The sequence below is a fragment of the Cynocephalus volans genome, chromosome 8 (assembly GCF_027409185.1).
Source record: "Cynocephalus volans isolate mCynVol1 chromosome 8, mCynVol1.pri, whole genome shotgun sequence".
NCBI lineage: Eukaryota > Metazoa > Chordata > Mammalia > Dermoptera > Cynocephalidae > Cynocephalus > Cynocephalus volans.
The window spans coordinates 18,147,689-18,161,732 of NC_084467.1; the positions used below are offsets into that span (position 1 = coordinate 18,147,689).

Genomic DNA, 14,044 nt, shown 5'->3' on the forward strand with positions numbered 1-14,044 from the left:
TAATCTCTTCCAGAAGATAGAAGCAGAGGGAATACTTCCTAACTCATTCTATGAGGCCAGCATTACCCTAATAACAAAACCAAAACAAGGAATCATTCGAGACTACTATAAACAACTATACGCCAACAAATTTGAAAATCTGGAGGAAATGGATAAATTTCTGGACACACACAAGCTCCCAAAACTGAACCGTGAAGATGTAGAAAATTTGAACAGACCAATAACAATAAAGGAGATTGAAGCTGTTATCAGAAGGCTCCCAACAAAGAAAAGCCCAGGACCAGATGGATTCACAGCAGAATTTTACCAAACATTCAAACAGGAATTGACACCGATTCTTTACAAACTATTCCAAAAGATTGAAATGGACGCAAATCTCCCAAACTCATTCTATGAAGCAAACATCATCCTGATACCAAAACCAGGTAAAGATATAACCAAAAAAGAAAACTACAGGCCGATATCCTTGATGAATATAGATGCAAAAATCCTCACTAAAATACTAGCAAACAGAATACAGCAACACATACGAAAAATTATTCATCACGATCAAGTGGGATTCATCCCAGGGATGCAAGGTTGGTTCAACATACGCAAATCAATAAATGTGATACACCATATTAATAAACTCAAACACAAGGACCATATGATCATCTCTATAGATGCTGAAAAAGCATTTGATAAAGTTCAGCACTCATTCATGACAAAGACCCTCTATAAGTTAGGTATAGAGGGAAAGTATCTCAACATAATTAAAGCCATATATGCCAAACCCACTGCCAATATCATCCTGAATGGGGAAAAGCTGAAAGCTTTTCCTTTAAGAACAGGCACTAGACAAGGATGCCCACTCTCACCACTCCTATTCAACATAGTGTTGGAAGTACTAGCCAGAGCAATCAGAGAAGAGAAGGAAATAAAGGGCATCCAGATTGGAAAAGATGAAGTCAAACTGTCCCTGTTTGCAGATGACATGATCCTATATATCGAACAGCCTAAAACCTCTACAAAAAAACTGTTGGAATTGATAAATGATTTCAGCACAGTAGCAGGATACAAAATCAACACACAAAAATCAGTAGCATTTCTTTTCTCCAATAGTGAACATGCAGAAGGAGAAATCAAGAAAGCTTGCCCATTTACAATAGCCACCAAAAAAATAAAATACTTAGGAATTGAGTTAACCAAGGAGGTGAAAAATCTCTATAATGAGAACTACAAACCACTGCTGAGAGAAATTAGAGAGGATACAAGAAGATGGAAAGATATTCCATGCTCTTGGATTGGAAGAATCAACATAGTGAAAATGTCCATACTACCCAAAGTGATATACAAATTCAATGCAGTCCCCATCAAAATTCCAAAGACATTTTTCTCAGAAATGGAAAAAACTATCCAGACATTTATATGGAACAATAAAAGACCACGAATAGCCAAAGCAATGCTCAGCAAAAAAAATAAAGCTGGAGGCATAACACTACCTGACTTTAAGCTATACTACAAAGCTATAATAACCAAAACAGTATGGTACTGGCATAAAAACAGACACACTGACCAATGGAATAGAATAGAGAATCCAGAAATCAACCCACACACTTACTTCCATCTGATCTTTGACAAAGGCACCAAGCCTATTCACTGGGGAAGGGACTGCCTCTTCAGCAAGTGGTGCTGGGATAACTGGATATCGATATGCAGGAGAATGAAACTAGATCCATACCTCTCACCGTATACTAAAATCAACTCAAAATGGATTAAGGATTTAAATATACACCCTGAGACAATAAAACTTCTTAAAGAAAACATAGGAGAAACACTTCAGGAAATAGGACTGGGCACAGACTTCATGAATATGACCCCAAAAGCACGGGCAACCAAAGGAAAAATAAACAAATGGGATTTTATCAAACTAAAAAGCTTCTGCACAGCAAAAGAAACAATTAAAAGAGTTAAAAGACAACCAACAGAGTGGGAGAAAATATTTGCAAAATATACATCTGACAAAGGATTAATATCCAGAATATATAAGGAACTCAAACAACTTTACAAGAAGAAAACAAGCAACCCAATTAAAAAATGGGCAAAAGAGCTAAGTAGGCATTTCTCTAAGGAAGATATACAAATGGCCAACAGACATATGAAAAAATGCTCAACATCACTCAGCATCCGGGAAATGCAAATCAAAACCACATTGAGATACCATCTAACCCCAGTTAGGATGGCTAAAATCCAAAAGACTATGAACGATAAATGCTGGCGAGGCTGCGGAGAAAAAGGAACTCTCATACATTGTTGGTGGGACTGCAAAATGGTGCAGCCTCTATGGAAAATGGTATGGAGGTTCCTTAAACAATTGCAAATAGATCTACCATACGACCCAGCCATCCCACTGTTGGGAATATACCCAGAGGAATGGAAATCATCAAGTCGAAGGTATACCTGTTCCCCAATGTTCATCGCAGCACTCTTTACAATAGCCAAGAGTTGGAACCAGCCCAAATGCCCATCATCAGATGAGTGGATACGGAAAATGTGGTACATCTACACAATGGAATACTACTCAGCTATAAAAACGAATGAAATACTGCCATTTGCAACAACATGGATGGACCTTGAGAGAATTATATTAAGTGAAACAAGTCAGGCACAGAAAGAGAAATACCACATGTTCTCACTTATTGGAGGGAGCTAAAAATTAATATATAAATTCACACACACACATACACACACACACACACAAACCGGGGGGGGGGGGAAGAAGATATAACAACCACAATTATTTGAAGTTGATACAACAAGCAAACAGAAAGGACATTGTTGGGGGGGGGAGGGAGAAGGGAGGGAGGTTTTGGTGATGGGGAGCAATAATCAGCTACAATGTATATCGACAAAATAAAATTTAAAAAAAATAAAAATAAATAAAAATAAATAAAAATAAAATAAAATAAAATAAAATAAAATAAAAAAAAACAAAACAAAACCAAAGACATTATAAGAAAACTACAGACCAATATCTCTCATGAACATAGATACAATAATCTTCAACAAAATATTAGCAAATCAAATCCAAAAATGTATTAAAAAAATTATACCATCACAACAAACTGGGATTTATCTCAGGTATGCAAGGCTAATTGGACATTTGAAAATCAATTAATGTAATTCATTTCTCAAGAAAGAGATATGGACTGGTCTGTGAGTCAACAACAAACAGATGGTATGATCTGGATGAGTCTGCCATTCACTGAATGAATATAGAGAAAACAAGAAGTCAAAAGTCTGAGCCCTAAGGTAGCCAATATTTTTTTCCACTGGTAGAGATGTAGAGTAACTAGGAAAGAGATAAAGCAAGGTCAGTGAGGTAGATGGAAAACTAGAAGAGAACATAGCATCATGGAAGCCTAGCAAAGAAAGTGTTTCAAGAAGAAAGGAGTGATCAGTTGTGTCAAGTGAAGCTAGTGGTTCAAGTAAGATGAGGACTAAGACCTCATTTAATTTAACTAAGACCATTAAATTTAACAACATGGAAGTCATTCTGACAAGAGCAGCTTTAGTGAAGTGATGGATGTGAAACTTTACTAAAATGAGCATAAGAGTGGGGCCGGCCCGTGGCTCACTCGGGAGAGTGCGGTGCTGAGAACACCAAGGCCACGGGTTCGGATCCCATACAGGGATGGCCGGTTAGCTCACTGAGTGAGCGTGGTGCTGACAACACCAAGTCAAGGGTTAAGATCCCCTTACCAGTCTTTAAAAAATAAAAAATAAAAAAGTTATACTGATAGAATATGATTCGGGAAAAAGAAAAATTTTGACAAGTTATAAAAGAGAGGAGGAAGCTTCTGGAGGAATGTGCTCAGGTAGAAGAGAGCCAATGGGGCTGTAGCATGTGAGTACAAGGACAAGAATTAGAGAAGAACATAGTTATCTATGGTAATAGGCAGGAAGGCAGAGCAAGTGGGTACAGGTGGTGAGGAGGTAGGTATGATGGTAGAGACTAGCGACGTTCTCTTCTGATTTTGTTTTCTCACTGAAGTAGAGGGCAAGATCATCATCTTTAGGTGATGATGGGGAAGGGAGAGTATCACAGCTTTCAAGAACAGTCATCTAGATGAAAGAGAAATATAGAATGATTGCCAGCCAACATTAGGGGACCACTTGAAATTCATGGTCATGATTTAAAGTGAAACCATTTAGTAAGATTGCACCTTTTACTCCAGTCTTCTTCAGCTGAACAGATAGAGGCACAGAGAAGACAGTCAGACTGAACCAGGGTTGGAGCTTTGTAAGCAAGTATAACAAAGCAAGAGAAGGACAAGATAGGGGTGTGTGCAAGGGAACTTAAGTTCACTCAGTAAAGAGGAAAGAGAACATTAAGGAGGTAAAGAACAGTGAAAATGTAATAGGACCAATAGATTACATATCCCAGTGGGTGTTGAAGGATTGTTGGAGTCACAGTACTAAAGGGAATGAGCTTGGAAGATAGGAGATGGCAATCAGAGAGGGATTTCAAGGAATTGAAATTATGAAGGGGTCACATTTATGGATAATGTCAAAAACTAAGGTAGGATCATAGGTATGCTGTGGGGGTTAAAGAGAAGTAGAAGTCAAGATCACTGGAAAGAGAGCAATAATTAAGAAGCAAAGGCACTGCAAGGATCACCCGTATGTATGTTGAAAGTACCACAAATTAACAGGAATAATGCTAGAAAGAGTGACATTAAAACAATTGAAAGTCACTGAGAAATTAAGAGTAGTTACCTAGGATGTCAGCAGATGACAGCAACAATAAGGGTTTGGGTGATGTAGTCTGATAAGATTAGATTCTAAACTAAGGGAAAGGAGGAAAGGAACATAGTCTGAGCCATCAGAGAAAAACAGCCACCATTTGAGAGGGAAGAATGGACTCCAACAATGATCCCATGAGAAAGCCCAGGGCAAAGAAAAACTGAAAGTGGGAGCTGATGAGGTACCAAATGCCAGTTCTCGCCAACCACCAGAGCTCTTCCACTGGCTGCATTAGAAGCCTAGAGCCACCAGATGGAGCCCATGCCCAGCTCTTAAGCACCAAAGCTTGGCAGTGGTGGAAATACCAAGCTTCCCTTCCTCGGAACCTCAACCTGCCAGATCTTGCTTTCCCTGATTATTTCCCCCTAACCATCACTCTCCTTCTCTGGGTACATCTTTCTCTGTCCTCTTATCTTTGCTTCTTTTGGCCTCCCTTTCTTCTATCCCCAGCCTACGTATTTCCTCATTCTTAAAGATGGAGAGCGAATAAATCTATGTCTATACATTCTTATATTATTGTATTTTTATAAGAAAGAAACTTTTCCCTTATTCCCAACTGCTTTTCCTTCTTTGAGTGCCACATACAAAAACTCTTGCCTTTGGCCTTTTGCCTAGTGGTACAGTAAGAAACCCTACCAATTTATATACAGGGGCAGGGCGGGAAGGGGGGATGAACTAAGTATAGGCCATAAACCAATTCTAAATAAGTATATACAAAGGATCTGTACTGGCATAGCAGTCTTGGAAGACAAATGATACATCATGTGTCAAAGTGCTTTAGAATAGCATATCCTCATAAATATGCTTAAACCATTAAATTGGTGTGTGTGTGTGTGTGTGTGTGTGTGTGTGTGTGTGTGTGTGTGTGTGTGTGTGTGTGTGTGTGTGTGTGTGTGTGTGTGTGTGTGTGTGTGTGTGAGAGAGAGAGAGAGAGAGAGAGAGAGAGAGAGAGAGAGAGAGAGAGAGAGAGAGAGAGAGAGAGAGATCCGAACCTGCGTCCTTGGCGCTCCCAGCGCTGCACTCTCCCAAGTGAGCCACGGGTTCGGCCCTAAATTATACACTTTAAAGATAAAAATTTTATCTCAATAAAACTGTTTTTACAAACTCAGCTTATCCTCAAACTGTAACATTCCCTCAACACTTATTCATACAAATTTATACTACAGTTTTCATAAACAAATACCTTTCTCAAAAGAAGGAAATGTTAAACTTTAGTATAGCCCCATTTATAAATTATCGTAATTCTGAATTAGTAGACTCCAGGAATTATACCGCTGTTTTATTCATTTGGCTTTTAGTGCCAATTTTATATGTTCTGTTCAAGACTGAGCAATATGAGTCAACCAGTATAGCACAAGGAATGAAATAAAGCTAAGCCCAGTAAAAATGCAACAAACATTAATTGGAAATATAAAGCGAAAGCAGGTATTACACATCCGTACTCTACTTAAAATCCTTTAAAGGCCCTGAGGCTATAAGGAGAAAGTCCAAATTCACTAATATGGCATATGAAGCCCTCTTCGTGATCTGACCCTGCCTACCTCTTCAGCCCTGCCATTAAGGTACGTATCAGCTCCACGTTCCTGCACTCTCTTACCTCTGGGCCTTTACTGGCTTGATTCGTTCTCATTTCTTCAGATGCCACCTTAGATATCACATTCTCCTGAGAGCTCCTGGAGTAACCCCTTCCTGAAACCCTAGGCCAGATCAGAGCCTCTTGCTTCCATAGTCTGCTGTACTGATCCTATCACAGGACTTATCACATTCTACTGAAGTTTTATTTATTCATTCTGTTTCTCCAACTTGTTTTCTTATTCACCACTGTATTCTCATCAGCACCTGGCAGGCAGCATAGCACATAGAAAAAGTTTAAAACTTCATGAATGAATGGCTGAATGAGCCTAATAATTATTTTTTGTTCGTTTTTTTTTGTTGTTGTTGTTGTTTATTATTCTTTTTATTTTTTTATTTTGTGAGCCTAATAATTATTAAATGGCTGGTAAGCCCTTTGAAACTAACTATTAAAACATATATTAAAAAATAATGTTAACGACCTACTCATGGCTTATAATGGTGAAACTAGTGGGCAAGAATGGATACAGACAGCACAGAGTATCTGGTCCTGTGGTATCCTCTGAATGACCTCATGCCAAGCCCTGTTCCACTTGCACAACGTCTCAATCACAATACTTTTCCCCTGGCCTGTCGGATAATGCCCCTTCTGGCTTGCAGGTCTACGCCATGGAAATGGGAACTAAATACCAAAAAAACCACACCACTACATAGGCTGTCCAGCTCTAGTTATTGGACCAAGTGTTGAAGAAGAAGCAGAAAATATTTCGGACCTTCCTTCACTCCTTAGAACAGGCTTTCAGGATGGCCACTTAGCTCAGATGGTTACAGCATGGTGCTGATAGCACCAAAATCCGAGGTTCAATCCCTGTACTAGCCAGCAAAAAAAAAAAAAAAAAGGATTTCGGAGCCAAAAGGTAGCTAAAAATCAAACTGGTTTTTAAAGTGGACTCAGCATATCCCCTCAAGAGTCATTTAAAAGAAAGTGAACAGGGAGAAAGTTTGAGCAGGCCAAACTCCAGACTCCTTCTCTCACTTAAGTTAGCCAAAGCAATTGATTTTAGCTTACCATACTGGGTTTTGCTCCTATGACTGTATTGAAGAAAGAATTCTTTTATTTAACATAAAACCACCTATTTCACCCAATCTCCTTATTTTAAAAATGAGGAAACTAAGACACAGAAGTAAATACTGTGATTTCTCAAGCAATTCAGCAAAGCTAAGGACTTCAGTCTCCTGACTTCTTCTCTATGGTATTCTACTGTGCAAAATCACCTCCCTACAAACTCTTCAGCATCTTTACAGTGAGGCGTTCTGAGCACTACTCTAATTATATACAGAACAATAACAAAAAGGTATAAAGGAACATATAAATATATAAGCCACGCACTGTGCACTACTATACTCCAGGCAATATATTAAGTACCTTATAAACATGCTTTCTCCAGGAATGCGAGATCCACTGTTTATTTTGTATGTTCTTAAATTACTTCTCTGAGGTTTTCTCATCCATACAAAGACAATATGGTAATCCCCAAGCACATAAAGAGCTTAGCAGAATGCCTTAACCCATAAATCACAACAAACAGTAGCTATTATTACTCTATTCAGCCTTTACAGTAACCTTACCAGGTAAGGACCCTCGAACTTGCCCAAGGTCACACAGCTAGTAAGAAGGATAGCCAGATGGCAAATCCAGGTCTAATTCTAAAGTTCATGTACTTTTAAGAATACTATGCTGTTTGCCCATGTCACTGACCTCTCTTGCCGCAGTTCCTTCCCCTGAAAAAATAAAAGAATTATCAACCTGACCTACCTCATCACAACACTATGCAATAACATCAGCAGAAGCACTTTGAAAAGTCCTATGCCTTCCTAAGGTACGTTTTACCAGACAGAATCCACCTAAAAATAGCACCTCACTAATATCATCCCTTCTACCCAGGGTAAACAAGAAAGCAGAGTTGGGTTATCACTTATTTCTGATCTTTTGGCCCTAAGCATAGCCAGAGAAAGAAATGCTTTGCTACCTCCCGTATCACCCACAAAGGGAAGGAGTAGATGTTTCTCTTTCTAGTGCCTCCCTCATTCCATTAAGTATATTTATCCAGGCAAAATTACTTTATTTAGTAGACATTTATGGAACATCTATTATGCACCCAGCACTTTACCAAGTACTAGAGAGATAATTAAAAGACCTGACCCTTGGGCCGGCCCGTGGCTCACTCGGGAGAGTGTGGTGCTGATAACACCAAGGCCACGGGTTCGGATCCCATATAGGGATGGCTGGTTAGCTCACTGGGTGAGCATGGTGCTAACAACACCAAATCAAGGGTTAAGATCCCCTTACCAGTCATCTTTAAAAAAACAAAACAAAACAAAACAAACAAACAAAAAAAGACCTGACCCTTGCCTTTAAGGAATCAGACAGCCATAACCAATCATAAAACAGTGATAAAAAGCTTTCCCTGACCAGCTTATATAATACAGCTCCCACCCCTTTGCTGCCTGTCCTTTTACCCTGCTTTTTGTTCTTAGCATATTTTACCACCATACATGTGTTAAAGGAGCTCAGAAAAAGTGATTAATTGTGTCTAAGGCTGGGGTCTGGGAAGAATTTGTTTATATTAAGTCTTGGAAAATCATAGGAAAGTAAAGAAAGGGAAGGATAGTCCCATCCTTTAATGTCAACTTCCTTCACACCAGTGTCTAGCTCAGTTCCAATTCATTCTAGAAAGATACAGCATCAATCGTCTCTCACTTGGGGCTCCTTTCTGCCAAAGTTCTTGAACCCAGTTCCAACTGGTCATACCCAGTATTTTGTAGGGTGGCTCTTCTTCCTGTCCTAGTAGATCAGGAAGGTCCGAAATAGAACATTATCAGGACTGCTCTGACAGTTCTCCCAACACAGCTGCCATGATTCACTTCCTGTTCCCAATAGTCATTTAAAGCAGATGTCTGCAAACTTTTTCTTTAAAGTTTGATGGTATACACATAAGTACACAACTTAGTTTGAGAGTAAATATTTTAGGTTCTGTGGGAACTAAGAGGTCTCTGCCCCAACTACTCAACTTTAACATCGTAGTGTGAAAAAGCCATACACAAAATACAAGCAAGTGAACATGGCTATGTTTCAAATAAACTTTATTTACAAAGCAGGCAGTGGCCTGAGGGCCAGAGTTTGCCAACCCCTGATCTAAAGGAAAACAGGAGCTATTTTTAAACAGCTTCATCCTGACCACTTGTTGTTACCTGTCAAAATCTTAGGCTGTCAGCATCTTACCACCACTTCTTGAATGTGACTATTTAATTCCTGGGCTTAAATGATTTTTCCTAGAATCACAAATTTATGTATTTTGGATATGCAAACCTCAAGGCTGGCAGTCCAGCTAGCACACAGAGATTTCTCAGGTTGGAAAGGATTTAGAGATTATCTAATCCAACCTTCCACTCAATGCAGAAGTTACCTTGCAAGTAGTCATTCAACTCGTATTCAAACACTTCTAATGACAGGAAGAACACTCACTTCCTCCCAAGGCAACTCATTCCATCTTCAGACAGCTACAGGGTAAGATACCCTTACTTATTTTTCCTCTCAGCACATTTAACCACCTGATTCCTTGTGAATTTATTTACTGTCTAACTCTTTTTTACCAGAATGTAAGATCCATAAGGTCAGATTGTGTTTGTAGTTGCTTTTCACTGCTGTATCCCCAGCACTTTGAACAGTATCTGGCACATAAAGGGTAGAAAATAATTATAGGAGGGAAGGAAGAGAGGGAGGGAAGGAGAGAGGGGACAGAAGAAGAAGAGTAGGTGGGAAGGGTGGGCAAAAAAAACGTTGCATTTGGGGAACTTTAATTCCACATGGCTGACACGAGAAGCACAAGGGGACACAGTAAATAACTGATAAGGTTTGAGTGGCAGCTTTGAGGCCCTTCCAATCTCACAGCAAGTGCAGAGGCTAAGTTTGTAATGTTTGAGGAACACTTAGAATTCCATTATCTCCCTTCTCCCCTTCCTTTCAAGGCCCCCCAACGTCATTCTGATGGTGAACATCTTCCAATGCATCATCTGTTTTCCGACACGTTTTCAAGCTGTCCTCCTCACAATAGAGATGTGCCATCATTGTGTCCATGATACTTACTTGTTTATATATTTGTCATACTTTACTGAGAGCAAGAACTGTGCTATCTTCATTTTTCTGTCCTGGGCACTAAATACAATGATGGGGCAAGGTAGGAATCTTATAAATGTTTGGTAAATAAATGAAGGCAATGATTTTATTTTGTTCTGTATTGACCAAACTATATCTAGGGGATCGTTTTCAGCTAGCAGATTGTTTGCAGATCTGGGCACTACATTCCAGGAAAGATGCTTACCCTTTATGCGCCAAGGATTGCAAACACACATGCCAAAGAGATCAGGCCAGTAATGTAAATGAATGACAGGAGCCTGGTAGGACTATGGCTAAGAGGGGTGTTCATACCCTACTTTTAAATGAAATCTCTTAAATGTAGCCAAATATTTCACATTTTTTTTGTCGTTTTTTTTTTTTTTTTTTTCGTGACCGGCACTCAGCCAGTGAGTGCACCGGTCAGTCCTATATAGGATCCGAACCCGCGGCGAGAGCGTCACCACGCTGCCAGCGCAGCACTCTACCAAGTGCGCCACGGGCTCGGCCCCAAATATTTCACATTTTTAAAAAAGAAGAAGAAATAAAAAGAACACCACTGTGTAGACCCTCCAAAACATATACTGACATACCTGCAAGTGGATATGGGAAACAAATTTGCAAACAATTTTGGACAAAGGGATTTAAGCAAGAGTGTAACACAATTAGAACTGTGGTTTTAGAAAGACCATTCTGTCAGGATAAGCTAGGGTGCTACTGTAATAGTCAAGACAAGAGACAGGATGAGAGCCTGAACCAGGACAGTAGCAATGGAGTAAAGGGGTAAGAGTGGATTTGAAGGATGACCTGGTGTATTCAGTTCTAATAATGAAGCCCAAGTTTACATGAGCTAATCTGGCAGCCACACTACCAGTTTGTAAGCTCATACTAATTTTTTTTTCAAATAAACTGTTAAATCTAATTAATTTTTAACAATTTAAATATGGGGCTTAATTCTTATTTCTTTTGTAGACATTATAATGCAGTGAGTAAAGATTACAGACTCTGGAGCCAGACAGTCTAAGCTCAAACGCTGACTTTATTACTTACTAGCTGTGTGACCTTGGATAAGTCACTTCACTTCCCTATGCTTCAATACCTACCTTATAGGGTTATGCTAAGTATAAATGAATTAATACATGAAGCGTTTAGACTAGTACCTGGTCCATATTAAGTGCCATGTAAGTTTTAGCTTAAATTATTTTTATTTATTTATTTTGCATTGTAACTTCTGAGTTTCAGTTCATTGTCTAAATACAGTCATGAGCACATAACAATGTTTTGGTCAATGACAGATTGCATACACACCTGTGGTCCCATAAGATTATAATGAAGTTGAAAAATTCCTATTGCCTAGTGACATCATAGCTGTCATAAAGTCATTGCACAATAACGTTTTAAAAATAAATTCAGTGTAGCCTAAGTGTACAGTATATATGAAGTCTACAGTAGTGTAATGTCCTTGGCCTTCACAGTCACTCACTAACTCACCCTCAGCAACTTGCAGTCCTGCAAGCTCCATTCACAGTAAGTCCCCCATACAGGTGTACCATTTATCTTTCATACTGCATTTTCACTGTAACTCTTCTAGTTTCGATAAACAAACACCATGTGTTACAACTGCCTACAGCATTGACTACAGTAACATGCCACATAGGTTTGTAGCCTAGGAACAACAGGCTATACTGTATAGCCTAGATGTATAGTACACTACACCATCTAGGTTTGTGTACATCAGTCTACAATGTTCACACAACAACAAACATCAGCTTAGGAACTTTTTCAAAAATGAGTTGCAGGCTGGCCGGTTAGCTCAGTTGGTTAGAGCGCAGCCTTGCAACACCGAGGTCACACAGGTTTTAATTCCCCCTACTGGCCAGCCACAAAAAAATAAAATAAAATTGAAATGCCTTGATTTATCGAAGTGCTATTTGGTACTTATCACTGAATGGTATGATTTTTTTCTTTGTTTTTCCTTATCTCTATTCTCTAAATTTCTGTAATAAACTTGTACTGATTCTATAGTTTAAATAAAATCATGGCAAAGCTTAAAGGAAAAAAAAAGTTGTTAGCATGATTTACTGAACACAAGCTAGCTTCTAGGGGTCACTGTGTTCTCATCCTTGGACCAATCAATTTTAGAATTTTACCAAAAATCAATGTCAAGTTTCCAATAACACCCTCAAACCTGCATGACCGAGAGGTTAACTCCAAATAAATCAAACATCTGGGGCCGGCCCATGGCTCACTCGGGAGAGTGCGGTGCTGTTAACACCAAGGCCGTGGGTTCGGATCCCATATAGGGATGGCCGGTTAGCTCACTGGCTGAGCGTGGTGCTGACAACACCAAGTCAAGGGTTAAGATCCCCTTACCGGTCATCTTTAAAAAAAAAAAAAAAAAAAACAAATAAATCAAACATCTCTACAGGGAAAATTAGAATTTGACTCTGCCTTCAAAATATAACCCCAGTCCAAGCCACCATCATCCCTCCTCTGGACCACTAATTACTGCAAAAGCTTCCTAACTGGTCTCCCTGCTCCTGCCATTGCCCATTTTTCCCCACCCTCCACAGAGTCCATTCTCCCACAGCAACCAGAATAAGCCTTTAAAACTATAAGTCAGATCATATCAGCCCTCTGCTCTAAACTCTAGTGGCTCCTACCTCACTTAGAATAAAATGCACTCCAACAGTGTTACCCTGTCTATAAGGCCCCATATGACCTGGGTCCCGTGCCTTTTTTCTCTTATCTCCTATTGTTCTTTCCCTACTACTCTACACCAGCCACACTGGCCTCCTTGTGTGTCCTTAGACATGACAAGTCACACTCAGATCTAGGGATTTTATACCTGCTGTTCCCTGTGCCTGGGATGCTTTTCTTTTGGAATTCTCCCTGGCTGGATTTCCCACTTCTTTCAGATCTTAGCTTAAAAGATCACCTCATCAGAGGCCTTCCCTGATCACCTTGTATAAAGTGGCAATCTCTCAGATCCCCATCACTCTCTTACCCTGCCTTTTTTCTTCTTAGCAGGTATCTCCTAGTGGATGTTATTTTTCTATTTACCTGTTTGTTTATATCTAGCTATTCATTTATTTTTATCAGTTTCTACACATTAGAATATAATCTTTGAGGGCAAGGACTTTTTCTACTTTGTTTAATGCTATATACTTAGCTCCAAGAATTGCACTAGGCATATACAGAAAATAGTCAATTTTTATCATCAGAACATCAGCCCTAGTATATAGCAAAGTATTCCATGTATAACAGGTATGTGTAATACGTTTTGCTGGTGGAAATGATTATTTTCCCAAAAATTTCACCGACTATATTTAAAAACATTGGTACTTCAATAAAAATAGACCAAATACAAGCTGCCACTCACCCAACCAGAAATTAATTTCAAAACCCAGTTCCCTCAGATAAGAAAAATGCTCCAGGGAAAAGAACAGAACAAGAATCCTGAACCAATTAACAAGGCAAGAGTTTACCTTGAGGTTTCCCACTCCTTCAAGT

General features: G+C 39.3%; 1 protein-coding gene across 3 annotated transcripts in view; it reads right to left on the reverse strand.

The window, feature by feature from the left end:
- LUZP1 (leucine zipper protein 1) overlaps positions 1-14,044 on the reverse strand; it is a 74,234-nt gene that overhangs the window by 10,898 nt on the left and 49,292 nt on the right. The gene's annotated exons all lie outside the window — the stretch shown is intronic.